At 35.9% G+C, this 27,799-nt stretch overlaps 1 protein-coding gene across 1 annotated transcript in view; it reads right to left on the reverse strand.

Annotated features, from left to right (window-relative positions):
• LOC148945545 (uncharacterized) overlaps nucleotides 1-27,799 on the reverse strand; it is a 78,271-nt gene that overhangs the window by 26,377 nt on the left and 24,095 nt on the right. The window contains 1 exon segment of the mRNA XM_089099138.1: nucleotides 17,165-17,264. The gene's annotated coding sequence lies outside the window, so the exon portion shown is untranslated.

Here is a 27,799-nt window from a genome sequence, read left to right on the forward strand (position 1 = left end):
ATTTTGACACAATGGATAAATTTGATGAATTAGAAGCCATGGCAACTTCAATTTACCATGTAAGCTCCGTTTTTAATTTTCAAAATAAAATTATTTTCCTTGGTCACCCTCCAGTATATTTAGGTAAGTACCCCCCCACTCTAATACAAACATCACTTTGCAATCTTTATACTCGATGGAAAACGTAAAATATATTCTTTTATCCTCGAAACCTACCCCCCCCCCATTGTTTTACAACCAAATTCTCGCAAAAAGAAATAATTCTAATTTCGTTAAATTCCTTCCTTATATATTTCCAGCTAAAGCGACCACTGACTTCTCTCAATTTTTAATGAAAATGCCGTTCTGTTTTGACACAAGACTCCAGTGCGTGGTTAAAATTAGCAGTCACCCCTTTCCATCTGTGTTTACAAACGCGGCAGCTAAAGTCAAAAGGAACTGTTTCTCCGTCAAAATTAAAACACTTTGAGGCAATTGTAATAATTAGGCGCAGACGTGAAACAGAAGTTTCACTTCTGTTAGGCGCAGAAGTGAAGCAGATTATTTTCAAGCTTTCTTTCGATAAAGTTTCTTTTATAGTCCCGGGAGGGGAGCGTGAATCCAGGATTTTTGCTGGGGAAGGGGGTTAGCACTTTTAATAGTGACAAAATAGAAATGAAAGATTGTTTTTACTTCAGTGTCTAACCATTTCTCCTCGAAATTTAGCAATTTTAGCTATAACAATTTTCCTATATTTAGGGGAGGGAGCATGAATCCGTGATTTTTGTTGAGGAGGGGATTAGCACTTTTAATAGTGACAAAATAGAAATGAAAAGATAATTGTTTCTTACTTCAGTGTCTAACCATTTCTCTTCGAAATTTAGCGATTTTAACTATAACAATTTTCCTAAATTTAGGGGAGGGAGCATGAATCCGTGATTTTTGTTGGGGAATAGGTTAACGCTTTTAACGGTGACAAAATAGAAATGAAAGATTGTTTTTATCATAATTGTTTTCTACTTCGTTGTGCAAACCAGTTCTCTTTGACATTTTAGCGATTTTAACTATAGCATTTGAATAAAAGGTAGTAAGATATATTCGTTATTGATCTGGCATGCGCTTGAATAAAAAACTGAACGTTCGTATAATAATGCTTTGAGTTATTTCTGAGAAAAGTTGAATTTATTATAATCAAACTATTATTTTCAGAGTTTAGGTTGCTTTCGACAAAGATTTCTCTTTACATACGGCAAATTTCCACATGGTGATTGATCCATGGCCCTTCTAAATGTGATAGAAGCTACTACACCCTGCTTCAATCTCTTTTTACGTATTCAAACTGAATGTTCGTATAACAAGGCTTTGAGTTATTCCTCAGAAAATTAACCCCTCAAAATATTTACTCAGAGGAGCGGGTGCTGAAATGTAAAACGTTACTTATTTGCCAATCATTTTCACAGTTTTCAAGTTGGGATCTTTGAACACACTCCCTCCTTCTCAGTTTATTCTATGAATGTGAGCTGTATTTGTTAGAGTTTCAGAAACATTACATATTTATTTAATTTTAACACTTTTTTTTTCAGATATAATAATGTTTGGTGTGATTGACACAGAATATATTGGTCTGAAATATTCCTCAACTGGCATTATTTTCGAAGCAGCTTTCTTACTCATAGACAATCAACGACGTGAAATTAATTTCTATAAATGGAAGATCAGATAAAATATGTATAAGTACGAGAAAAACAGATGTAGTCCAACACTAAATTTTATAAATCGAAATGGCTTTTACGCTAAAACCATACGACCAGATAATGAAAATGGCTATGAAATAAAACATGTACAAGAGGAAATTCAGGAAATATGCAGTTTTTTCGGTGTGCAAGCTGTTTATGTTAAGGGACACGTGCCAACTGATACACTCTTACTAGAAAAATGTGATAGAAACATAGCATTATTCAATTTAGAAGACTTCAAATGTGAGAAATACCTGCATTCAGTCCATGACCCAGAAGATGAAGTTAGATATTTCGCTCAATGGATACCGGAAAAGATACCTGACATGGAAAAATGTCATCAGATATCCAAAGTCCTAAACTTGCTCCTCCTCATATCAAATGGATTAAGCTTCTTTTTTTTTAAATATGTCATTATTTTTTTTCAAATGTTTTTAAATATGTTTAAGCAATAAATATCTTAAGCCTCAACCGTTTTATTCTTTAGATTAGTATATCGCCATCAAAATTATACTTTCAGATTAAACATGTCAGGGAACACACTTTCAAGTTCAGCATGTTGGAGAACCCTAAATAGTCACCCCTAAAAAGGTAAGTTAACCCTAAAAGGTTAAAGAATTTCCCTGAAATTACACTTTCAGATCCAACAGGTCAGGGTACAAACTTTTAGGTTCAGCATGTAGGAGAACCCTAAATGCTCATCCCTAAAAAGGTAAGTTAACCCTAAACGCTTATAGAATTTCTCTGAAATCACACTTTCAGATTCAGCATGTAGGAGAACCCTAAATACTCACCCCTAAAAAGGTAAGTTAACCCTAAAAGGTTAAAGAATTTCTATGAAATCACACTTTCAGATTCAGCATGTAGGAGAACCCTAAATGCTCATCCCTAAAAAAGGTAAGTTAACCCTAAACGATTAAAGAATTTCACTGAAATCACACTTTCAGGTTAGGTTAGGTAGGACCCCGACCCACACTACCACAACCCCGAAGTAACCCCCGGCCCCAAAGCCCCCCCGGGCCCCCCAAGACCCTCCACTGGACCCCGCAATACTTTTCAAAAGGCTTTATTATATCTTTTCAGAACAAGTTCTTTTCTTAATATACTTCCCAAACCCATTTTACAAGTTGAAGTACTTATCTTTTTCACCCACAACTTTACTTTACAGCTTTTGAATGATCCAACACCATGCAATACTTTTCAAATGGCATTTCAGAACAAGTTCTTTTCTTAATGTCCTTCCTAAACTCATTTTACAAGTTGAAGTACTTATCTTTTTCACCCAAAACTATACTTTACAGCTTTTAGGATACCCCAACACCAAGAAATACTTTTCAAAAGGCTTTATTATATCTTTTCAGAACAAGTTCTTTTCTTAATATACTTCCTAAACCCATTTACAAGTTGAAGTACTTATCTTTTCACCCACAACTTTACTTTACAGCTTTTGAATGCTCCAACACCAAGCAATACTTTTCAAATGGCATTTCAGAGCAACTTCTTTTCTTAATGTCCCTCCTAAACCCATTTTACAAGTTGAAGTACTTATCTTTTTCACCCAAAACTATACTTTACAGCTTTTTGGATACCCCAACACCAAGAAATACTTTTCAAAAGACCATTTCACAGCCAGTTCCTTTTCTTAATGTCCCTCCTAAACCCATTTTACAAATTGAAGTACCCATCCTTTTCACACACAACATTACTTTACAGCTTTTTGAATGCGCCAACACCAAGCAATACTTTTCAAAAGGCATTTCAGAGCAAGTTCCTTTCTTAATGTCCCTTCTAAAACCATTTTCCAAGTTAAAGTACCCTTACTTTTCACCCACAACTTTACTTTACAGCTTTTTTAATACCTCAACACCAAGAAATACAGTTCAAAAGGCATTTCAGAGCAAGTTCCTTTCTTAATGTCCCTTCTAAACCCATTTTCCAACTTTGATTACCCATCCTTCTCACCCACAACTTTACTTTACAGCTTTTTGGATACCTCAACACCAAGCAATACTTTTCAAAAAGCATTCCAGATAAGTTCCTATACTTACAGTCCCTTCTAAACCCTATCTCCAACTTGAAGTACCCATCCGTTTAACAGGCGAGTGTATTTTACAGCTTTGTGAGATACTCAACACCAAAAATACCTTTAAAAGGCATTTCAGAGCAATTTCTTCTTAAGGTCAATGAAAATGATGATAATCAACCGAAAACCGTCAACGAGAACACCGATTAACCATCACCAAAGTGTCACAATGCCGTCAGTGTGTCAACACCCCTCGGAAAATAGGGGGGTAATGGTCAACTGCGAAGATATTTAGCCTACAGAAAAAAATTACTCATTGTTCCTTTAGTAGCCACGCAATTAGACTAAAAATTATGATATTTATGCACAGTTTCAACTAACTACGGCTAAGTATGTTAAAGGCGAGCCATTTTCTTGCGAGAACACAAAATCAGAACACACACACAAAAACTTACACACACACAAAACATTACCCACACACAAAAACTTAACCACACACAAAAAATTACACACACACAAAACCTTACCCACACACACAAAAACTTACACACACACAAAAACTTACCCACACACACAAAAACGCACACACACACAAACAAAAAACTTACACACACAAAAACTTACACACACATAAAAACTTACACACACACTCAAAAAATTACACACACACACAAAAATTTACACACACACACACAATCAGACAAAAATTACGATATTTATGCACAGTTTCAAGTAACTACGGCTAAGTATCTTAAAAGGCGAGGTATTTTTCTTGCGAGAACACAAAAAATCATTAAGTGGTATTAATGAAAAGGATGATAATCAACTGAAAACCGTCAACGAGAACACCGATTATCCATCACCAAAGTGTCACAATACCGTCAGTGTGTCAACACCTCTCGGAAAATAGGGGGGGTAATGGTCAACTGCAAAGATATTTTGCCTACAGAAAAAAATTGCTCTTTGTTTCTTTAGTAGCCACACAATTAGACTAAAAATTATGATATTTATGCACAGTTTCAACTAACTACGACTAAGTATGTTAAAGGTGAGCCATTTTCTTGCGAGAACACAAAATCAGAACACACACACACAAAAACTTACACACACACAAAAACTTACACACACACGAAAACTTACACACACTCAAAAATTTAAACACACACAAAAAATTACACACACACACAAATACTTACAAAAACACAAAAACTTACACACATACAAAAAAACTCACACACACACGCACAAAAAAATAACACACACAAAGACGTACACTCACATAAAAACTAACACACAAACAAAAAATTACACACACACAAAAATTTACACACACACACACACAAAATTAGACAAAAATTACGATATTTATGCACAGTTTCAACTAACTACGGCTAAGTATCTTAAAAGGCGAAGTATTTTTCTTGCGAGAACACAAAAAATCATTAAGTGGTATTAATGAAAATGATGATAATCAACCGAAAACCATCAACGTGAACTCCGATTAACCATCACCAAAGTGTCACAATGCCGTCAGTGTGGCAAAACCCCTCGGAAAATAGGGGGAGGGAATGAGTTACTCAGAATCTAGAAGGATATATCTTTTCACTGGAAATAACAAAATTGATATTTTTCAACGACAAATCCCAAAAGAATTATTATTAAAATCACGAGGGAGAGGGATCTAGGAGAATCAGTGCTTCATTCATCGTTTAGCTTCCCACCGAGAGAGTTTCCGAGCAGAAATGGACATATTTCATCTAGAAGTTCAATCATTTTTGCATGTTTTTAAGGTTAATTTTTTTATTTTTTTATAATAAAGTTGAGTTTTTATTCATTTTTATGGTTACATGCGCGGGAGATGGAGGGTATAAAACATTACTTTGAGATTTCATATTGAATTCTATGACCTTTCTAATAATATATATATATATATATATATATATATATATATACTTATGCGCAAAGAGCGAGAAGTTTTAGTGTTGCTTCTTACTTCCAACTGAAAACTTATTTTTAATTTGATGTTTTACCATTTTTTCAAATCATGTCATAAATATCCGTTTGTATAGACCCTCACTTATCAGTTTAACACGATTCGAGTACCGGTTCGATTCGAACATCAACAATTCTTTCTAATCTTTAGACTTTTCAAGCATAATAAACTTGATTACGGTATGTAATTTGTGGGACCGGTGGTCTTTTCCTTCAAAAAATTTCTCGTTCTTTCTAATCTTTAGACTTTTCAAACATAATAAACATGATTACGGTATGTAATTTGTAGGACCGGTGGTATTTTCCTTCAAAAACTTTCTCGTACAGTAAACCGTTGATGTGAAACTATAAAACTAATTCATTTTAAATATTTGCAATTGGAATAAAAAGCAAATTCTGTGTGGACATACTAGCTACCACAAACACAGAAGGGCTGAATTCACATTTTAGAGACAAAAAGTGCACACAAAAAAAAAGCAAATATAATAGCAATTTAAAATCTCCCCCACCCCAACCACAAAAATTCCAGGGGGGGGGGGCATATTTTAATTGTAGTTTGGATATTTTCTTTATAAAACGCATCGAAAAGCCATATCAAGAGCTAAATTTGGGAGTTTTTTTTTCACTGACAATTCCTTTTTTTTTGCCAAGCCTTAACCCCCCTAATTGAAAGATATGAATTATAATCAAGGAACATAGTTCATCATATTTTACATAATTTTAGATGGAAAATACACTGAAAAGACATATTATTTGAACTTACATCAAACGTTGGAGTGTATGCATTTGAAGAACCTTCCATTATTTTCTATCTTGTTCTATATTTCAGCTTATACTGACTTTTAAACCTTTCAAAACCCTGAATTATACTAACCTAACGGTTATTTATTTACGAAATCGTGCAAACTGATGATTTTAGAACAATAATTACCTTTCTATATACCACTTAACACTCACTGGAATTGCCACTTATCACTCACGGAGAAAGGATTCAAAACAATACTTCTTACATCACATAGTCTAATTGCGTCAAACGAGACATCCTCAATGCAAATTAATTAATTGTTACGCCCGATTTTGTTTTGGACATAGAAAAGCATCGATGGGAGTGAGAATTTCTCTAAAACTATCCAAGATTGATCAACTCTGTGATTTCACAGTTCTTGTGTAATCAGAAAGAAAAAGAAGAATAATTGATAAAAGATATTTTGAAATATGCTCCAAAATCAGAGCTATTACAACTTAAATGACGCGAGGGGGGGAATCAGGTTTAAGAATATCCTGGATGTATCATTTTTATATTATCTAAGTACTCACAGAAGGAGTCATCACAGAAACTTTGAAAAGGGCGCATTTGATTGGTAATTAAAGTGTCTAGCACCCAATTCACAGGAGGGGGCGTGAAAACTATGGTTTTTAACTTTGATATGCAAGAATAGAAAGAAAAGTTCTTAGGTGTGGGGCTGCCCCCCGCCTCAACCCTCGCTCTTGAAATCCCCCCCCACCCCAACTCAACTTTTCTAGAAAGAAAAGTTCTTAGGCGTGGGGCTGCCCCCCGCCTCAACCCTCGCTCTTGAAATTCCCCCCCCCCCCAAGTCAACTTTTCCAGAGGATTTCAAAATCCCCCCCTCCAAACCCAAAAATTTCTAGGAACGTATTTTCATCATATTTAAATATTTACCCACGTACGCATCACTTAGGTTAGATTAGATTAGGTGAGAGACAGGCAAAAAGTTAGGTGTATGGTTAGGTTAGGTTAGATTATGTTAGGTTAGGTTAATTTAGGTTCGACTAGGTTAGCCTACGTTCGCGCGCGTACGTAGGCTAACCTAGTCTAACCTAAATTAACCTAACCTAACATAATCTAACCTAACCTAACCATACACCTAACTTTTTGCCTGTCTCTCACCTAATCTAACCTAAGTGATGCGTACGTGGTAAATATTTAAATATGATGAAAATACGTTCCTAGAAATTATTGAGTTTGGAGGGGGGGATTTTGAAATCCTCTGGAAAAGTTGAGTTGGGGGGGGGGAATTTCAAGAGCGAGGGTTGAGGCGGGGGCAGCCCCACGCCTAAGAACTTTTCTTTCTAGAAAAGTTGAGTTGGGGTGGGGGGGGGATTTCAAGAAAAAGGGTTGAGGCGGGGGGCAGCCCCACACCTAAGAACTTTTCTTTCTAGTCTTGCATATCAAAGTTAAAAACCATAGTTTTCACGCCCGCTCCTGTGAATTGGGTGCTAGCCACTTTAATTACCAATCAAATGAGCCCTTTTCAAAGTTTCTATGATGACTCCTTCTGTGAGTACTTAGATAATATAAAAATGATACATCCAGGATATTCTTAAACCTGATTCCCCCCCCTCGCGGCATTTAAGTTGTCATAGCTCTGATTTTGGAGCATATTTCAAAATATCTTTTATCAATTATTCTTCTTTTTTCTTTCTGATTACACAAGAACTGTGAAACCACAGAGTTGATCAATCTTTGATAGTTTTAGAGAAATTCTCACTCCCATCGACGCTTTTCTATGTCCAAAACAAAATCGGGGGTAACAATTAATTAATCTGCATTGAAGATGTCTCGTTTGACGCAATTAGACTATGTGATGTAAGAAGTTTTGTTTTGAATCCTTTCTCCGTGTATAAATATATATATATATGATATATATATATATATATATATATATATATATATATATATATATATATATATATATATATATATATATATATATATATATATATGTATATAGTATATATATATATATGTATATATATATATGATATATATATATATGATATGTATATATATATATGTATATATATATATATATATTATATATATATATATATATATATATATATATATATATATATATTATTAGAAAGGTCATAGAATTCAATATGAAATCTCAAAGTAATGTTTTATACCCTCCATCCCCCGCGCATGTAACCATAAAAATGAATAAAAACTCAACTTTATTATAAAAATATAAGAAAATTAACCTTAAAAACATGCAAAAATGATTGAACTTCTAGATTAAATATGTCTATTTCTGCTCGGAAACTCTCTCGGTGGGAAGCTAAATGATGAATGAAGCACTGATTCTCCTATATCCCTTTCCCTCATGATTTTAATAATAATTCTTTTGGGATTTGTCGTTGAAAAATATCAATTTTGTTATTTTCTGTGAAAAGATATGGCCTTCTAGATTCTGAGTAACTCATTCCCTCCCCCTATTTTCCGAGGGGTGTTGACACACTGACGGCATTCTGACACATTGGTGATGGTTAATCGGAGTTCTCGTTGATGGTTTTCGGTTGATTATCATCATTTTCATTAATACCACTTAATGATTTTTTGTGTCCTCGCAAGAAAAATACCTCACCTTTTCAGATACTTAGACGTAGTTACTTGAAACTGTGCATATACATCGTAATTTTTGTCTAATTGTGTGTGTGTGTGTGTAAATTTTTGTGTGTATAATTTTTTGTGTGTGTGTAGGTTTTTGTGTGTGTGTCATTTTTTGTGTTTGTAAGTTTTTGTGTGTGTGTGTGTGAGTTTTTGTGTGTGTGTAAGTTTGTGTGTGTGTGTAAGTTTGTGTGTGTGTAAGTTTTTGTGTATGTGTAAGTTTGTGTGTGTGTGTGTTCTGATTTTGTTTTCTCGCAAAAAATGGCTCGCCTTTAACATACTAAGCCGTAGTTAGTTGAAACTGTGCATAAATATTATAATTTTTAGTCTAATTGTGTAGCTACTAAAGGAACAATGAGCAATTTTTTTCTGTAAGCTAAATATCTTCGCAGTTGATCATTACCCCCCTATTTTCCGAGGGGTGTTGACACACTGACGGCATTGTGACACTTTGGTGATGGGTAATTGGTGTTCTCGTTGACAGCTTTCGGTTGATTATCATCATTTTCATTAATACTACTTAATTATTTTTTGTGTTCTCGCAAGAAAAATACCTCGCCTTTTAAGATACTTAGCCGTAGTTAGTTGAAACTGTGCATAAAGTATCGTAATTTTTGTCTAATTGTGTGTGTGTGTGTAAATTTTTGTGTGTGTGTGTGTGTAATTTTTTGTGTGTGTGTAAGTTTTTGTGTGTGTGTAAGTTTTCGTGTGTGTAAGTTTTTTGTGTGTGTGTGTGTGTGAGTTTTTGTGTGTGTGGGTAAGTTTTTGTGTGTGTGTAAGTTTTGTGTGTGTGTGGGTAAGTTTTTGTGTGTGTGTAAGTTTTTGTGTGTGTGTAAATTTTTGTGTGTGTGTAAGTTTTTGTGTGTGTGTAAGTTTTTGTGTGTGTGTGTTATGATTTTGTGTTCTAGCAAGAAAATGGCTCTCCTTTAACATACTTAGCCGTAGTTAGTTGAAACTGTGCATAAATATCATAATTTTTAGTCTAATTGTGTGGCTACTAAAGGAACAATGAGCAATTTTTTTCTGTAGGCTAAATATCTTCGCAGTTTACCATTACCCCCCTATTTTCCGAGGGGTGTTGACACACTGACGGCATTGTGACACTTTGGTGATGGTTAATCGGTGTTCCAAAAAGCTGTAAAGTAAAGTTGTGGATGAGAAGGATGGGTACTTCAAGTTGTAAAATGGGTTTAGAAGGGACATTAAGAAAGGAAATTGCTCTGAAATGACTTTTGAAAGGTATTTCTTGGTGTTGAGGTATCCAAAAAGCTGTAAAGTAAAATTGTTGGTGAAACGGATGGGTACTTCAAGTTGGAAAAGTGGTTTAGAAGGGACTTTAAGAAAGGAACTTGTTCTGAAATGCTTTTTGAAAAGTATTGCTTGGTGTTGAGGTATCCAAAAAGCTGTAAAGTAAAGTTTTGGGTGAGAAGGATGGGTACTTCAAGTTGGAAAATGGGTTTAGAAGGGACATTAAGAAAGGAACTTGCTCTGAAATGACTTTTGAAATGTATTTCTTGGTGTTGAAGTATCCAAAAAGCTGTAAAGTAAAGTTGTGTATGAAACGGACGTATGCTTCAACTTGTAAAATGGCTTTAGATGGAACTTTAAGAAAGGAGCTTGCTCTGAAATGCCTTTTGAAAAGTATTTCTTGATGTTGGCGCATTCAAAAAGCTGTGAAGTAATGTTGTGTGTGAAAAGGATGGGTACTTCAATTTGTAAAATGGGTTTAGGAGGGACATTAAGAAAAGGAACTGGCTGTGAAATGCCTTTTGAAAAGTATTTCTTGGTGTTGTGGTATCCTAAAAGCTGTAAAGTATAGTTTTGGGTGAAAAAGATAAGTACTTCAACTTGTAAAATGAGTTTAGGAAGGACATTAAGAAAAGAACTTGTTCTGAAATGACATTTGAAAAGTATTGCATGGTGTTGGAACATTCAAAAGCTGTAAAGTAAAGTTGTGGGTGAAAAAGATAAGTACTTCAACTTGTAAAATGGGTTTAGGAAGTATATTAAGAAAAGAACTTGTTCTGAAAAGATATAATAAAGCCTTTTGAAAAGTATTTCTTGGTGTTGGGGTATCCTAAAAGCTGTAAAGTGTAGTTTTGGGTGAAAAAGATAAGTACTTCAACTTGTAAAATGTGTTTAGGAAGGACATTAAGAAAAGAACTTGTTCTGAAATGCCATTTGAAAAGTATTGCATGGTGTTGGAACATTCAAAAGCTGTAAAGTAAAGTTGTGGGTGAAAAAGATAAGTACTTCAACTTGTAAAATGGGTTTAGGAAGTATATTAAGAAAAGAACTTGTTCTGAAAAGATATAATAAAGCCTTTTGAAAAGTATTGCGGGGTCCAGTGGAGGGTCTTGGGGGGCCGGGGGGGCTTTGGGGCCGGGGGTTACTTCGGGGTTGTGGTAGTGTGGGTCGGGGTCCTACCTAACCTAACCTGAAAGTGTGATTTCAGTGAAATTCTTTAAGCGTTTAGGGTTAACTTACCTTTTTTAGGGATGAGCATTTAGGGTTCTCCTACATGCTGAATCTGAAAGTGTGATTTCAGGGAAATTCTTTAACCTTTTACGGTTAACTTACCTTTTTAGGGGTGACTATTTAGGGTTCTCCTACATATTGAATCTGAAAGTGTGATTTCAGAGAAATTCTCTAAGCGTTTAGGGTTAACTTACCTTTTTAGGGATGAGCATTTAGGGTTCTCCTACATGCTGAACCTAAAAGTTTGTTCCCTGACCTGTTGGATCGGAAAGTGTAATTTCAGGGAAATTCTTTAACCTTTTAGGGTAAACTTACCTTTTTAGGGGTGACTATTTAGGGTTCTCCAACATGCTGAACTTGAAAGTGTGTTCCCTGACATGTTGAATCTGAAAGTATAATTTTCATGGCGATGGACTATTCTAAAGAATAAAACGGTTGAGGCTTAAGATATTTATTGCTTAAACATATTTTAAAACATTTGAAAAAAAAAAAATAAAATATTTAAAAAAAAAGAAGCTTAATCCATTTGATATGAGGAGGAGCAAGTTTAGGACTTCGGATATCTGATGCATTTTTGCAAGTCAGGTATCTTTTCCGGTATCTATTGAGCGAAATATCTAACTTCATCTTCTGGGTCATGGACTGAATGCAGGTATTTCTCACATTTGAAAACTTCTAAATTGAATAATGCTATGTTTCTATCACATTTTTCTAGTAAGAGTTTATCAGTTGGCACGTTTCCCTTAACATAAACAGCTTGCACACCGAAAAAACTGCATATTTCCTGAATTTCCTCTTGCACATGTTTTATTTCATAGCCATTTTCATTATGTGGTCGTATGGTTTTAGCGTAAAAGCCATTTCGATTTATAAGATTTAGTGTTGGACTCCATCTGTTTTTCTTGTACTTATACATATTGTATCTGATGTTCCATTTATAGCAATGAATTTCACGTCGTTGATTGTCTATGAGTAAGAAAGCTGCTTCGAAAATAATGCCAGTTGAGGAATATTTCAGACCAATATATTCTGTGTCAATCACACCAAACATTATTATATCTGAAAAAAAAATGTTTAAATTAAATAAATATGTAATGTTTCTGAAACTCAAACAAATACAGCTCACTTTCATAGAATAAACTGAGAAGGAGGGAGTGTGTTCAAAGATCCCAACTTGAAAACTGTGAAAATTATTGGCAAATAAGTAACGTTTTACATTTCACCACCCGCTCCTTTGAGTAAATATTTGGAGGGGTCAATTTTCTGAGGAATAACTCAAAGCCTTGTTATACGAACATTCAGTTTGAATACGTAAAAAGAGATTGAAGCAGGGTGTAGTAGCTTCTATCACATTTAGAAGGGCCATGGATCAATCACCATGTGGAAATTTGCCGTATGTAAAGAGAAATCTTTGTCGAAAGCAACCTAAACTCTGAAAATCATAGTTTAATTATAATAAATTCAACTTTTCTCAAAAATAACTCAATGCATTATTATACGAACGTTCAGTTTTTTATTCAAGCGCATGCCAGATCAATAGAAAATATATTTTACTACCTTTTATTCAAATGTTATAGTTAAAATCGCTAAAATGTCAAAGAGAAATGGTTCGAACAACGAAGTAGAAAACAATTATGATAAAAACAATCTTTCATTTCTATTTTGTCACCATTAAAAGCGTTAACCCATTCCCAAACAAAAATCACGGATTCATGCTCCATCCCCTAAATTTAGGAAAATTGTTATAGCTAAAATCGCTAAATTTCGAAGAGAAATGGTTAGACACTGAAGTAAGAAACAATTATCTTTTCATTTCTGTTTTGTCACTATTAAAAGTGCTAACCCCCTCCTCAACAAAAATCACGGATTCATGCTCCCTCCCCTAAATTTAGGAAAATTGTTATAGCTAAAATAGCTAAATTTCGAAGAGAAATGGTTAGACACTGAAGTAAAAACAATCTTTCATTTCTATTCTGTCACTATTAAAAGTGCTAACCCCTTCCTGAGAAAAACTTCTGGAGTCACGCTCCCCTCCCGGGAATATAAAAGAAACTTTATAGAAAGAAAACTTTAAAATAATCTGTTTCACTTCTCCAAAATAGCAAAGTGCGTCTGAGCCTAATTATTACAAGTGTCTCAAAGTGTTTTAATTTTGACGGAGAAACGGTTCCTTTTGACTTTGGCTGTCACGTTTGTAAACACAGATGGAAAGGGGTGACTGCTAATTTTAACCACGCACTGGAGTCTTGTGTCAAAACAGAACGGCTTTCTTATTAAAAATTGAGAGAAGTCAGTGGTCGCTTTAGCTGGAAATATAGAAGGAAGGAATTTAACGAAATGAGAATTATTTCTTTTTGCGAGAATTCTGTTGTAAAACAATTGGGGGGGGGGGGTAGGTTTCGAGGGTATAAGAATATATTTTACGTTTTCCATCGAGTATAAAGATTGCAAAGTGATGTTTGTATTAGAGTGGGGGGGGGTACTTACCTAAATATACTGGAGGGTGACCAAGGAAAATAATTTTTATTTTGAAAATTAAAAACGGAGTTTACATGGTAAATTGAAGTTGCCATGGCTTCTAATTCATCATATTTATCCATTGTGTCATAATACTTTCTGATAATTGAATCACATTGCATGCCCGTTATATACGAAATCTCATGGTCGAATTGTTATGTAAGCAAGTCCTCTGATTGGCGGAGAAGGAAACACGTGATCTAACGGTTTCCGGGAAACTCATAACATTTGGCTCGAGCAACAACAAGAAATACTATTTCTGGATCATAACATTTGCTGAGAGCAACAACATGAAGAAAGTGTCATTGACCTGCTCTCATTAGACTCAATAATCGATTAAAGTGAGAAAATTTCTGTTTTTTCATTCTCACTGAAAAAAAACATAAATAAATGTGAGAAAGTTCCTGTTTTTTAATTCTAACTGACAAAAACCATGAGAACATCCATAACCATCCATGAAAAACATCAAATAAATCGACCAACACACATAACCATCCATGAAAACAGACATAAATGTGAGAAAGTTTCTGTTTTTTCATTCTCACTGACAAAAACCATAAACCACGTGGTTCTATGCCCATATATGGTGTGGTGATCGGAGTAGCACCCCCCTCTCTACTGCTAATACGCCCTTTTGACAATCTGTATGCACGTAGTATGCTATGATTTAGTTCAACCTTTACTTCAATGTTTCCACAAGTTTTCACTTCAGTATCATCATCCTTGGTATTACTTGCTACAAGAGTAGCATTGTAGTGATAGCAGTAGTAGGAGTGGTAGCAGTAGTAGGAGTGGTAGCAGTAGTAATAGTTTTTGTTTCAACATAAGTAATAATAATGGCGTGTAAATACTGACTTTGAGTCAATTGATCTTCCTCTTTAAGCATTCCCAGAAAGTTTATAATTTCTTTTGATTTATTTCAAGTTCCCCTCCATGTTCTTTCAAATTTTCACCTTCATATCCTTTGTCTTAATAGCTCTAGCATCTTAGTAGTAGTAGTAGAAGCAGTTGTAGAAGCAGCAGTGTTGTATTTGTAGTAGTAGTAACAGTAGCAGGAGCAGCATTAAAAGCAGCAGTAGTATTTAGCAATCGCATCTTGGCCAGATGAATTCCTCTGCATGAGGCCTTGGAATCCTCAACATTTCCTGAAAGGTACTTCTTCATGCTACTTGCCTTAGCGGTAGCAGTAGAATCAACTGTAGTATTAGCACCTCTAGCATCTTTTGGTGCTAAAGTAAAGGTACTAAAATATACTTGGTTGGTTCTCAATATGCACTGAAAGTCTTAACTGAAGATTCTATTCAGTCTCTGGGATATAGCGATTATGCCCTTTTAACAACTAATATCCACATAGTGTGTTTCAATTTGTTCCAGCATCTGAGATATATTCCCTGAAAGTTTGCCTAGATACCCTTAGCTTCAGTAGTAGCAGTAATAGTAGAAGTAGTAGTAGTAGTAGTAATAGCAGTAGTAGTAGTTGTAGTAGTAGTAGTAGTAATAGTAATAATAGCAGTAGTAGTAATAGTAGTGGCAGTAGTAGTAGTAGTAGTAGAAGTAGAAGTAGTAGTAGCTGTAGCAGTAGCAGCAGTAGCAGTAGTAGTATTAGTCGTAGTAGTAGTAGTTTTCACATAAATGATAGTAGTAGCAGTTGTACCAGTAACATTAGTGCCAGTTGTAGCAATAGCAGTAGTTATGCTAGTAAGCAGATAAAGTCTTCTGATTATTTCATCATCCCCCTTAACAAGTACTGAAAGTTTCAATTTAATATACTAAGCTGGTCCTGGGATATTGCTTACACTACATTTTGAAAACCTGCATGAAGATTTTGACAACCTGCGTGATTTGTTTCTATTTAGTTCAGAGTCCCCCCACACCTTCTCTAGCATTTTCAACTTAATGCTATTAGCCTCAGTAGCACTGGCGATGTAAGTAGTGGTACTAGTCGTATTAGTATGCACATAGTGCCTTTTGGTTAGTTCAATATCACCCTCAACATACATGAAAGTTTCAACTCAATACTCTTCTAAGTCATTCCCGAGATATGGCAGATACATTCTTTTCATAACCTACATGCACATAGCGTATTTAGATTTAGTTATACATCTCCTAAAGATTCCCTTAAAGCTTTACCTTAATACAATTAGCCTCAGTAATAGTAAAAGTCTTAGTAGTAGTCGTAGCATTACTATCACTATGCACATACAGCTTTTTTTTTCTTTTTTTTTACATTCCCTGAAAGTCTCTGGGACATTGCTGATAATTTCAATTGTAAGGCTGCATGCATATAGTGTTTTTTTCATTTAGTCCAACATCCCCTGAAATTTTCATTTTAATCTCTTAGCCTTAGTAGTAGCCGCAATAGAAGTAGAAGTAGTAGTATTAGTGCTAATAGCATGCATATATTGCCTTTTGGTCAATTAATCACAACCCCTCAACATTCTCTGAAAGTGCCATTTAATACTCTAAGCCATTCCTGAGAGTCATCCTTTCCACAATCTGCATGCACATAGTATGTTTTGATTTAGTTCAAACTCCCCTCAACATTCCTTGAAAGCTTCACCTGAATACCCTTGGCCTTTTTGAACACCATGAGTAAAACACAAATCTTTTCCTAATAACAAATTCTACATGTAAGCAATGGGCAAATCGCCCAACTCACAACCCTTGTCCCAAGGGGTGTGGTGGGGTTGTCTTCCGCAGTGGAATAATTATTGTACCCTTCAGCTATGCTAAACAAAAAGGCTATCTCAAAATTTTTATTGGATGTCTTTGGGGAAATAGAGAGCTTGTCAAGGAGGCTGGTTACCCTCCAATCACTTTCGACTATTAAAAAGTGTTCTACAACTTTCAGTCTCAAGCCGAACGAGCCCCTTTCGAAGATCTTATGACAACCCCTTCCATGCGAGGTTTTATGGTGAAAAAAAACAACATTTCTTAAACATATTGGCATTATCGCAAATGTAGACCTTTACACTAGACGGATTTAATCTACACTCCCCCCATGGTCTCGTCATTTTAGCAACTCACCATGAGAATAAACTCTGAGTAATGAAGTTCTTCCTCTCCGTTTCCTAATCCAGCCAAATATTCTTAGTTTTACGCCATACCAATCTTCTTTTCAGGTTTTCTACAATGACAAAAGCAAGCTATGAGATTCAAAAGGGATTAAAGCAAATAAAAAAACTTAAAAAAGAAAACCAAAAGTTTGAAGCTTAGGATAAATCGTTCTTAGAAATCGGACTTGATTCTATAATTATCTATCTTTAAAAAGACCCCAGTATGAAAAGACATTAAACTGAGTAACGAGGGAAAAACTGGTAATTGCAAAAATATTTGTATATTTTAACAAGGAATTATAATTCAAACATCTTAGAAAAAACTTTGAAGTTTAGTAGAAAACTTTGTTAGAAATTGGACTTGCTTGAATAATCAAATATCTTTGAAAGGACAGCAACATGAAAAGACATTAAATTCCTTAAACAGCAAAAAATTGGTAATTGCAAAGATTGTTGCATATATTTTAATCAGGGATTACAACAATTTAAAAACCTTAAAAAAGAAAACCAAAAGTTTGAAGCTTAGTAGATAATCGGTATTAGAAATTGGATTTGCTTCAATAATCAAATATCTTTGAAAAGGCACAGTATGAAAAGACATATCAATATGAAAAACATATCCAGAGGTAGACCCTAAACAAAACTTACAAGTGTTATAAATAATAATTCGCTGGAAGAAAAAGAAGATTTTGCTTCACCACCTGAACAATTAACAAATGAACAAGTTTCAAAAGAGTTCTCTAATTCCCTTTAAAGAGTTATTCCTATTACATAATTGAACAATAATTATACTATGATTATTTTGTATTTATTTTTAATTTACATTTTTAAAGTAAAAAGTTTACAAAAATAAAAAGACAATAAAAGTAATTTAAAGCTTAAAACGAAAAATAAATATCTTATATAACCAATGCAATTTACAATAACCAAATGTGGGTATGAATGATGAAATGAAATTTTAAACAACAGAAGCTGAACAGACTGCTCGCACTTTAAGAAAAACTTAAGAAAAATTATGGACAGCGTAAAAGCACTACCTAAGTAACAAGTAAAATGGGCTTGTTATTTAGGCTCATTCCATACACAGCAAAATGGGCTCTATGTATTATTTTTTTTTTACAAAATCACTTTGTATGGATGGAGTTGTCGTAGGAACTTTGGAATGGGGTAACAATAGGAAACGGAGTGGGGAAATAGGGAACTTCGAAGTGGTAACAATAACTGTGCTTCTGGGTATGGCATAGCCCCTCAAGGTGCTTGATGCAAATGCTGTAATTTATTATATTTGGGGTGTTTATCAACAGGATTTGTAATTGGTAATGAACAAGTTTGACTCTGGGCCCAAAAAAGTCGAAGGTTAATAAGATCAAGCTTTTTGGGTATGTTCGGGGGATGTTGAAATAAATCAAACCATTATATGTACATGCAGGCTGTTAAAAGGACATATCAGCAATGTATACTAAAATTGAAGCCTATGGGTAAAACTTTCAGGAAATGTCGAAATAAGTCAAACTGCAGCATATACGCAAAGATTTTCGTAAAGGCATATCAGCCAAATCTTAGAAACTGCGTAGGGTATTAAATTGAAACCTTCTAGGCATTTTGATGGGAGTGCTGAATTAACCAAAAGGCATAGCTTCTGTTACTATTATTACATCTACTACAATTAGTCCTACCACTACTACTAGGCTAGACCAGTGCACGATCGGCACAGCCCTGGTTCGGCAAAAGCGAATAATCTTAATTTAGAAACAGAAGGGGACTTTTGGTGGATTACAAAACACTGCTAGAGGGCAGTATGCGTGTGTGTGCTTTTTTTTATCGCTCCCCTTGAACATACAATGAGTCCTAAGTTTTGTTCAAATTTTGCCTGAAAATTTACAAATAACTAGAAACACTTGATAGGGCATAAGGACATGTTGTATTCTCTTATTATCTGCTAATCTTTTGGCCTCTATTGAGACACCTCATCTTCACCCTTCACCTGTTAGAACTTTTTCAACCCAGAAGATGGTGATTTACCACGTTCGGTGACAATATGTGGGCTAGGTTTGGCATACCGAACCAATGCATCTGAACGTGGGTCATGCTTATTACATATTGTTAAAGAGTATATTTTAAGATTGCATTTAAGTTCAGAATCCAGGAATTGATTAATTTTGGCCTTATTTAAACTTGCGCAACTAAGTTTCATTAGTGACAAAATACTTCGAGTTAAAACAGAAGGGAAAAGAAAGACCTGAAGTTAGAATCTAGAAATTAACAGCATAAGTTTCTGTCTTAGTCGAGAAAAAGTCAGTCAATTCCTTTACAAGTACCCTGGGTGTTCCTAGAAGAATACTGCAAGACTATTTGAAAAAAGTTCAGAAGCTGAATATTCTTCCCCAAAAGTTAGATACCGTCAACTGGGGTAAGATTGATAATGAGGGGTGACATAAACACAACCTTGAAAAAATGTTTCTTTTGACTTTTGACGACGAGCGGTGTGACGAAAAAATCTAATAAAATTCTAGATGGTTCTTTAAAATTCTTTGGGGGTCGATGTGTCGTGTTTTATGATCCCCTAGGGTTATTCTTTTACTGAAGCAACTGTTTTGATCGCTTTTGAAGGCAGTTTTTTAGTTTTTTCTATGATTTTTGTAATAACTGATGTTTCTTATCGCTTTTGATACATTTGATACCAATAAACGAGTTTTAAGCTGACGGTCTTAAAACTGATGGTAAAAATTGGTTGTCAAAGTAACCCCAAGGCCGGGTGACTTTGATAATCGAGATTATCGTTAAAAATGAAATACTTGCGTCAGAGATGCAATATTAAGCGTCTCAGGCTGCCATTTCATAGCAAAAGTAACTCTTTTGGCACTAGTTCCAGATTTTTGACCATCCTGCTAAGTCCTAGAGGGCTTTAAAGTTGAAAACTATGTAAACATAACCCCGGTTGACGGTATATGTTGCTTTGAACCCAGCTTTGACGCAAGACAAATATCTGTTGATAAGCGAGAAAAAGGGTAAAAACTTACTGGAAACGAATTTTGATGTGTATTTTGGCCGTATTGCGGAAGAAGTCCATAAGCTTCCGTATAACTATAGCCTTACTAAAGGTAAAAAATAGAACAAACAACAGTAAATATCAAGCTAGTGGATACAGTGGAGCTGATGTAGGTGCTCATTAGTACCAAGGTCTTATGGCTTGCCTAAAAACTATCAGTAAGAAATGTAAAAGGCACCAGCCAAAGAGAGTCGACTGCTTTCAATCGTCACACTCTAGGGACTTTCCTTGACAACCTGAAACAATTTCTTGATAAAAACTAGTTCAGACCATGACAAGTCTGGAATATAGAAGAGTTGGGTGTGACGATCTTCCACGAACCTGTTAAAATCATTGCTTGGCAAGGCCAGAAGCAATTAGAAAATGCCATATCATAGGCAGCACAGAAGCGCTGCCTAAGTAAAGAACGGTGTTGGCAAAAGTATTATTTATTTTTCCATACCAGGACACTTCGTATTTAAGGGGGTGTCTAGAAACTTTGAAAAGGGCTCATTGGATTGGAAATTGGAATGGCTAGTGCTCTTTTTTAATAGTCGAAAGTGATTGGAAAGCAACTAGCACCCGATCTACGCCCACCATTTCACCAAACACATCCAATAAAAATTTTGAGGTAGCCATTTTGTTCAGCAAGGTTGATTTCCATATAGAAATTATGTTTTGAAGGGGAAACTCTCCCACTGCCCTCAGGGCAAGGGTTGTAAGTTATGCCCTGGGGACATATGAGGTTTTTATAGAAAGTGTTGTCGTAAAAACTTCAAAAAAAGCTCATTCAATTGAAAATTCGAAGAGCTAGTGCCCTTTTTAATAGTCGAAAGTGACTGGAGGATAACTAACCCATGTCTCATGCCCACCTTTTCCCCAAACACATTCCATCAAAATTTTGAGATAGCAATTTTGTTCATCAAAGTAAAAAATTCTGGAAACTAGGTCTTTCAGGATGACAACCCCCCACAGCCCTCAGGGCAAGGGTTTTAAGTTATGCCCTGGGGGCATATAAGGTTTTTATAGAAAGTGTTGTCATAGAAAGTTCAAAAAGAGCTCATTTGATTGGAAATTGAAATGTCTAGTGCCCTTTTTAATAGTAAAAAGGGATTGGAGGGCAACTAGCACCCATTCCACGCCAACCATTTCTCCAAATACATCCAGCCAAAATTTTTAAATACCCATTTTGTTCAACGCAGTTGAAATGTCCAGAAATTATATCTTTCAGCAGGACATTCCCCCCACAGTCTTCAGGACAAGGGTTGTAAGTTATGCCCTGGGGGCACGTAAAGTTCTTATAGAAATTTTTGTCGTAAAAACTTGAAAAAGGGCTCATTCAATTGGAAATTCAAAGGACTAGTGCCCTTTTTAATAGTCGAAAGTAATTGGATGGCAACTAACTCACGCCCAACATTCCCCCGACACATGCAATCAAAATTTTGAAATATCCATTTTGTTCAACTTAGTTGAAAGTTTTGGAAATTAGGTCTTTGAGGATGATAACCTCCTTAGAGCCCTCGGGGCAAGGGTTGTAAGTTATGGGGGCATATAAGGTCATTATAGAAAGCTTTTGTGTAGAAACTTCAACAAAGGCTCATTTGATTGGAAATTGAAAGGGCTAGTGTCCATTTTAATTGTCAAAAGTGGTTGGAGGGCAACTAACCCCCCTCTCGTGCCCCCATTTCCACAAACACATCCAATCAAAATTTTGAGTTAGTTATTTTGTTCAACGTAGTTGAAACTTCTGGAATTTATGTCTTTGAGGATGACAAACCACCCAAACCCCTCAGTACAAGGGTTGTAAGTTATGCCCGGGGGGCATGAAAGGTTTTTATAGAAAGTGTTTTCGTAGAAACTTCAAAAAGGGCTAATTCGATTGGAAATTTAAAGGGCTAGTGACGTTTTTACTAGTTAAAAGTGATTGCAGGGCATCTAACCCCCCTCTCACACCCACAAATTCCCCAAACACATGCGATCAAAATTTTTGAGATAGCCATTTTGTTCAACGTAGTTGAATGTTCTAGAAACTAGGTCTTTGAGGATGACAACCCCACCCACAGCCCTCAGGGCAAGGATTGTAAGGTATGCCCTGGGGGCATATAAAGGTTTCTATAGAAAGTATGGTCGTAGAAACTTCAAAAAGGGCTCATTCGATTGGAAATTGAAATGGCTAGTGTCCTTTTTAATAGTCGAAAGTGATTAGAAGGCAACTAACACCCCTTCTATGCCCACCCTTTCCCCAGACACATCCATTCCAAATTTTGAGATAACTATTTTGTTCAACGCAGTTGAAAGGTCCAGAAATTATGTTTGAGCAGGACACTCCCCCAAAATTCTTCAGGGCAAGGGTTGTAAGTTATGTCCTGGGGGCGTATAAGGTTTTTATAGAAAGCTTTGTCATAAAAACTTGAAAAAAGGCTCATTCGACTGGAAATTCAAAGGGCAAAGGGCCAAATTTTGAGATAACTATTTTGTTCAACGCAGTTGAAAGGTCCAGAAATTATATGTTTGAGCAGGACACTCCCCCAAAATTCTTCAGGGCAAGGGTTGTAAGTTATGTCCTGGGGCCGTATAAGGTTTTTATAGAAAGCCTTGTCGTAAAAACTTGAAAAAGGGCTCATTCGACTGGAAATTCAAAGGGCTAGTGCCGTTTTTAATAGTCGAAAGTGATTTCAGGACAACTAACCCCCTTCTCACGCCCACCTTTTCCTCAAACATATCCAATAAAAATTTTTAGACAGCCGTTTTGTTCAACTTATTTATAAGTTTTAGAAATTAGGTCTTTGAGGATGATAACATACCTCACTACCCTCGGGGCAAGGGTTGTAAGTTATGCCCTGGGGGCATATAAGGTTTTTTTATAGATATTGATGTTGTAAAAACTTCAAAAAGGGTTCATTCGATTGGAAATTAGAAGGGCTTGTACCCCTTTTAATAGTCGAAAGTGTTTGGGGAATAAATAGCACCATTACATCCACCATTTCCCCAAACACATCCAATCAAAATTTTGAGATAGTAATTTTGCTCGACGTAGTTAAAAAGTCTGGAAATTATGTTTTTGAGGATAACACTCCCCCCACAGCCCTCAGGTTGAGGGTTGTAAGTTAAAAAAGATTTTTAATTAATCTTCGGAAAGAAGCCAGCTGATCACGATTGCTGTTGGTATTAATGCCAGTTGGTACACAGTCTCTTTTCTACTTGTTCTTCCCATTAAACAGCGCCCATAAGCTTTACTTAAGGGGGCTCTACAGGTTATCTTCATGACTGGCTAACGCAATACTTCTGGCCGGTTAAATGCCCCTATTTTTCTCTTTTGTTTGCATTACTTTATCAATCATGTACATAACACAACTGACACATGACGCAACTGTGTATCAATCACAATTGCCTTTGTTTCTGGTACATGATAACCACGTCGTCCATATCACCACTGAATCGCTTGATCTGACATAAAGACAACGGCATTTTATTTAGAATTAATTAAAAAACTTTTTCCACAAAATAAGTTTTTCAAAGAAAAGTAAAGAACCCCATTAAACCAAAAATGAGCAAAAATAAAATAAAAAAATCTACCAAGCATGAAACTCCCAAAAATCAGCATCAATAAATAAATAAAACCCAAAACGAACAGAAATTACAATAAATAACCGATTCAAAATCAAAACAAGCAGACATTAACATGAGTAGGGCTCAAAAAACCCTTATGCCATCCCAAGGCCAGAACATAATTTGCACTTTACTGAAAAAATATAAATGTTTTTACTTTTATAACTTTAATAAATTAATTAATATTAACATTTTGATTACTAAATATCAGTATGTGTATATTAAACTGACACTGCACATTCATTTGTGCAGTCCAATCGAATGCACAATTCCAATCGAATGAGCCTTTTTTGAGTTTCTACGACAACCATTTCTATAAAAACCTTATATGCCCCAAGGGCATAAATTACAATCCTTGCCCTGAGGGCTGTTAGATCGTTGTCATCCTCAAAGACCAAATTTACAGAACTTTCAACTACGTTAAACAAAATGACTATCTCAAAAATTTGACCGGATGTGTTAGGGGAAATGGTGGGCGTGAGAGAGGCGTTAGTTGCTCTCCAATCACTTTCAACTAGTAAAACGGCACTAGCCCTTTTTATTTCCAATCAAACGAGTCCTTTTGAAGTTTTTACGACAATGCTTTCAATAAAAATCTCATATGCTCCCAGGGCATAACTTAAAACCCTTGGCCTAAGGGCTAGGGGAGGGGGTTGTCATCCTCAAAGACTTAATTTCCAGAACTTTTAACTACGTTGAAGAAAATTGATATAACAAAATTTTGATGGGATGTGTTTGGGGAAATAGTGAGCTTGATGGAAGGGTTAGTTGCCCTCCAATCACTTTGGACTATTAAAAAGGGTGAAGCCCTTTCAATTTCCAATCAAATGAGCCCTTTTTGAAGTTTCTACGACAACTCTTTCAATAAAAACCTTATATGCCCCAGGGCATAATTTACAACCTTTGGTTGTAAGTTATGTCTCAAAGACATAATTTCCGGACCTTTCAACTACGTTGAACAAAATGGCCATTTCAAAATTTTGATTGGATGTGTTTGGGGAAATGTTGGGCGTGACAGAGAAGTTACTTCCCATCCAATCACATTTGACTATTAAAAATCCAATCGAATGATTCCTTTTGGAAGTTTCTACGACAACGCTTTCAATAATAAAAAGAAAACATATATGCCCCAAGGGCATAACTCACAACCCTGGCCCTGAGGGCTGTGGGGGGATTGTTATCCTCAAAAAATAAATTCCAGACTTTTTAAATACATCGAAATAAACTGCTATCTAAAAATTGTGATTGAATTTGTTTGGGAAAACGGTGGGGGTGAGAGGGGTGTTAGTTATTCTCCAATCACTTTTCACCATTAAAAAGGGCACAAGCCCTTCTAAATTCCAATCGAATAAACCCTTTTTGAAGTTTTTACAACATCACTATCTATAAGAACCTTATATGCCCCCAGGGCATAACTTACAACCCTTGCCCCGAGGGTTCTGAGGGGGTTTATCTTTCTCAAAGACCTAATTTCTAAAACTTTTAAATAAGTTGAAAAAAAACGACTATCTAAAAATTTTGATTGGATGTGTTTGAGGAAAGGGTGGGCGTCCTTAAATAACTTTCGACTATTAAAAAGGGCACTAGCCCTTTGAATTTCCAATCGAATGAGCCTTTTTTAAGTTTTTATGACAACACTTTCTATAAAAACCTTATACGGCCCCAGGACATAACTTACAATCCTTGCCCTGAAGACTTTGGGGGGAGCGTCCTGCTCAAACGTATAATTTCTGGACCTTTCAACTGCGTTGAACAAAATGGTTATCTCAAAATTTTGTTTGGGTTTGTCTGGGGAAAGGGTGGGCGTCGAAGGGGTGTTGGTTGCCCTCCAATAAATTTCAACTATTTAAAAGGGCACTAGCCATTTCAATTTCCAATCGAACGAGCCCTTTTTGAAGTTTCTACGACAACACTTTCTATACAAACCTTATATATCCCCAGGGCATAACTACCAACCCTTGCCCTGAGGGCTGTGGGGAGGTTGTCATCCTCAAAGACCTTATTTCCAGAACTTACAATTACGTTGAACAAAATGGCTATCTCAAAATTTTGATTGGGTGTGCTTGGGGAAAAGCTGGGCTTGAGAGGGTGAATAGTCACTTTCGACTATGTAAAAGGGCACTAGCTATTTGAAATTCCAATCAAACGAGCCTTTTTTGAAGTTTCTACGACAACGCTTTCTATAAAAACCTTATATGCCCCCAGGGCATAACTTACAACCATTGCCCTCAAGGCTGTGGGGGAGTGTCCTTCTCAAAAACATAGTCTCTATCTGGAAATCAACTACGCTGAGCAAAATGCCTATCTCAAAATTTCGATTGGATGTGTTTGGGGAAATGGGGGTTATGAGAGGGGTATTAGTTATCCTCCAATCACTTTCAACTATTAAAAACGACACAAGTCCTTCTAATTTCCAATCGAATGAACCCTTTTAGAAGTTTCTACAACATCGCTATCTATAAGAACCTTAAATGCCCCCATGGCATAACTTACAACCCTTGCCCCGAGGGCTCTGAGGGGGTTTATCTTTCTCAAAGACCTAATTTCTAAAACTTTTAAATAAGTTGAAAAAAAACGGCTATCGAAAAATTTTGATTGGATGTGTTTGAGGAAAAGGTGGGCGTCCTTAAATAACTTTCGACTATTAAAAAGAGCACTAGCCCTTTGAATTTCCAATCGAATGAGCCTTTTGTCAAGTTTTTACGACAACACTTTCTATAAAAACCTTATATGCCCCCAGGACATAACTTACAACCCTTGCCCTGAAGACTTTGGGAGGAGTGTCCTAATCAAACATATAATTTCTGGACCTTTCAACTGCGTTGAATAAAGTGGTTATCTCAAATTTTTGATTGAATTTGTTTGGGGAAAGGGGGGGCGGGGAAAGGGTGTTAGTTGCCCTCGAATCACTTTCAACTATTTAAAAGGACACTAGTCATTTCAATTTCCAATCAAATGAGCCTTCTCCAAAGTTTATACAAGTATCACTTCCATAAAAACGACATATGCCCCCAGAGCATTACTTACAACGCCTGCCTCCGGGCCATGGGGGGTTCCGTCGACACAGGAGTTTTTCTTGTCTGACCTTTGAATTATATTTAATGAAGTGGCTATTTTAAAAATTTATTGGATAGGCATGGGGAAGAAAGGGTGTGTGGGGGGGGGGGCTAGTTTCCCTCAGATATCTTTTGACTCTTAAAAAGTGAACAAGAACTTGAACAAAAAGTGATTAAGACAGTGAATTTCCAATCAAATGAACCCTCTCTGAAGTTTATACGAGCATCCCTTTCATAAGAACCATATACGCCCCTAGGACGACACTTACAACGCCTACCCCCCGGGCCCTGGGGGGTTGTGTTGACACCGGAGTTTTTCTTATCTAATTTTTGAACAATTTTTAATAAACTGGCTATCTCAAAATCTATAGCGGATGGGTTTGGGGAAAAAGTGCATGTGGGGGGCTAGTTGCCCTTAAACATCTTGACTCTTAAAAATTAAACTAGAACTTTCAATTTTCAATCAAATTAGCTCCTTATGAAGTTTATACGAGCATCCCTTTCATAAGAACCATACATACCTTTAGGGCATAGCTTAGAACAACTTCTCCCGGGCCCTGGGGGGCTGTATTGACACCGGAGTTTTTCTTATCCGATCTTTGAACCAGTTTTTTTTTAACAAAATGTCTATCTCAAAATTTTCATCAGATGGTTTTAGAAAAAGAAGGCGGGGGGGGGGGGGGGCTAGTTGCCCTCGGATCACTTTTGATTATTAAAAAGTGAACTCGAACTTTCAATTTCCAATCAAATGAGCCCTCTCGGAAGTTTATACGAGTATCCCTTGCTTAAGAACCATATATTCCCCAGGGCATAACTTACAACGCCTGTCCCAGTGCCCTGGGGGCTGTGTCGACACTTGAGTTTTGTTATCTGACTTTTGAACAATTTTTAACTTAATGGCTATCTCAAAATT

Source organism: Artemia sp. Qi Xiang Cuo, chromosome 13 (genome assembly GCF_049724085.1).
Source record: "Artemia sp. Qi Xiang Cuo chromosome 13, ASM4972408v1, whole genome shotgun sequence".
Taxonomy (NCBI): Eukaryota; Metazoa; Arthropoda; class Branchiopoda; order Anostraca; family Artemiidae; genus Artemia; species Artemia sp. Qi Xiang Cuo.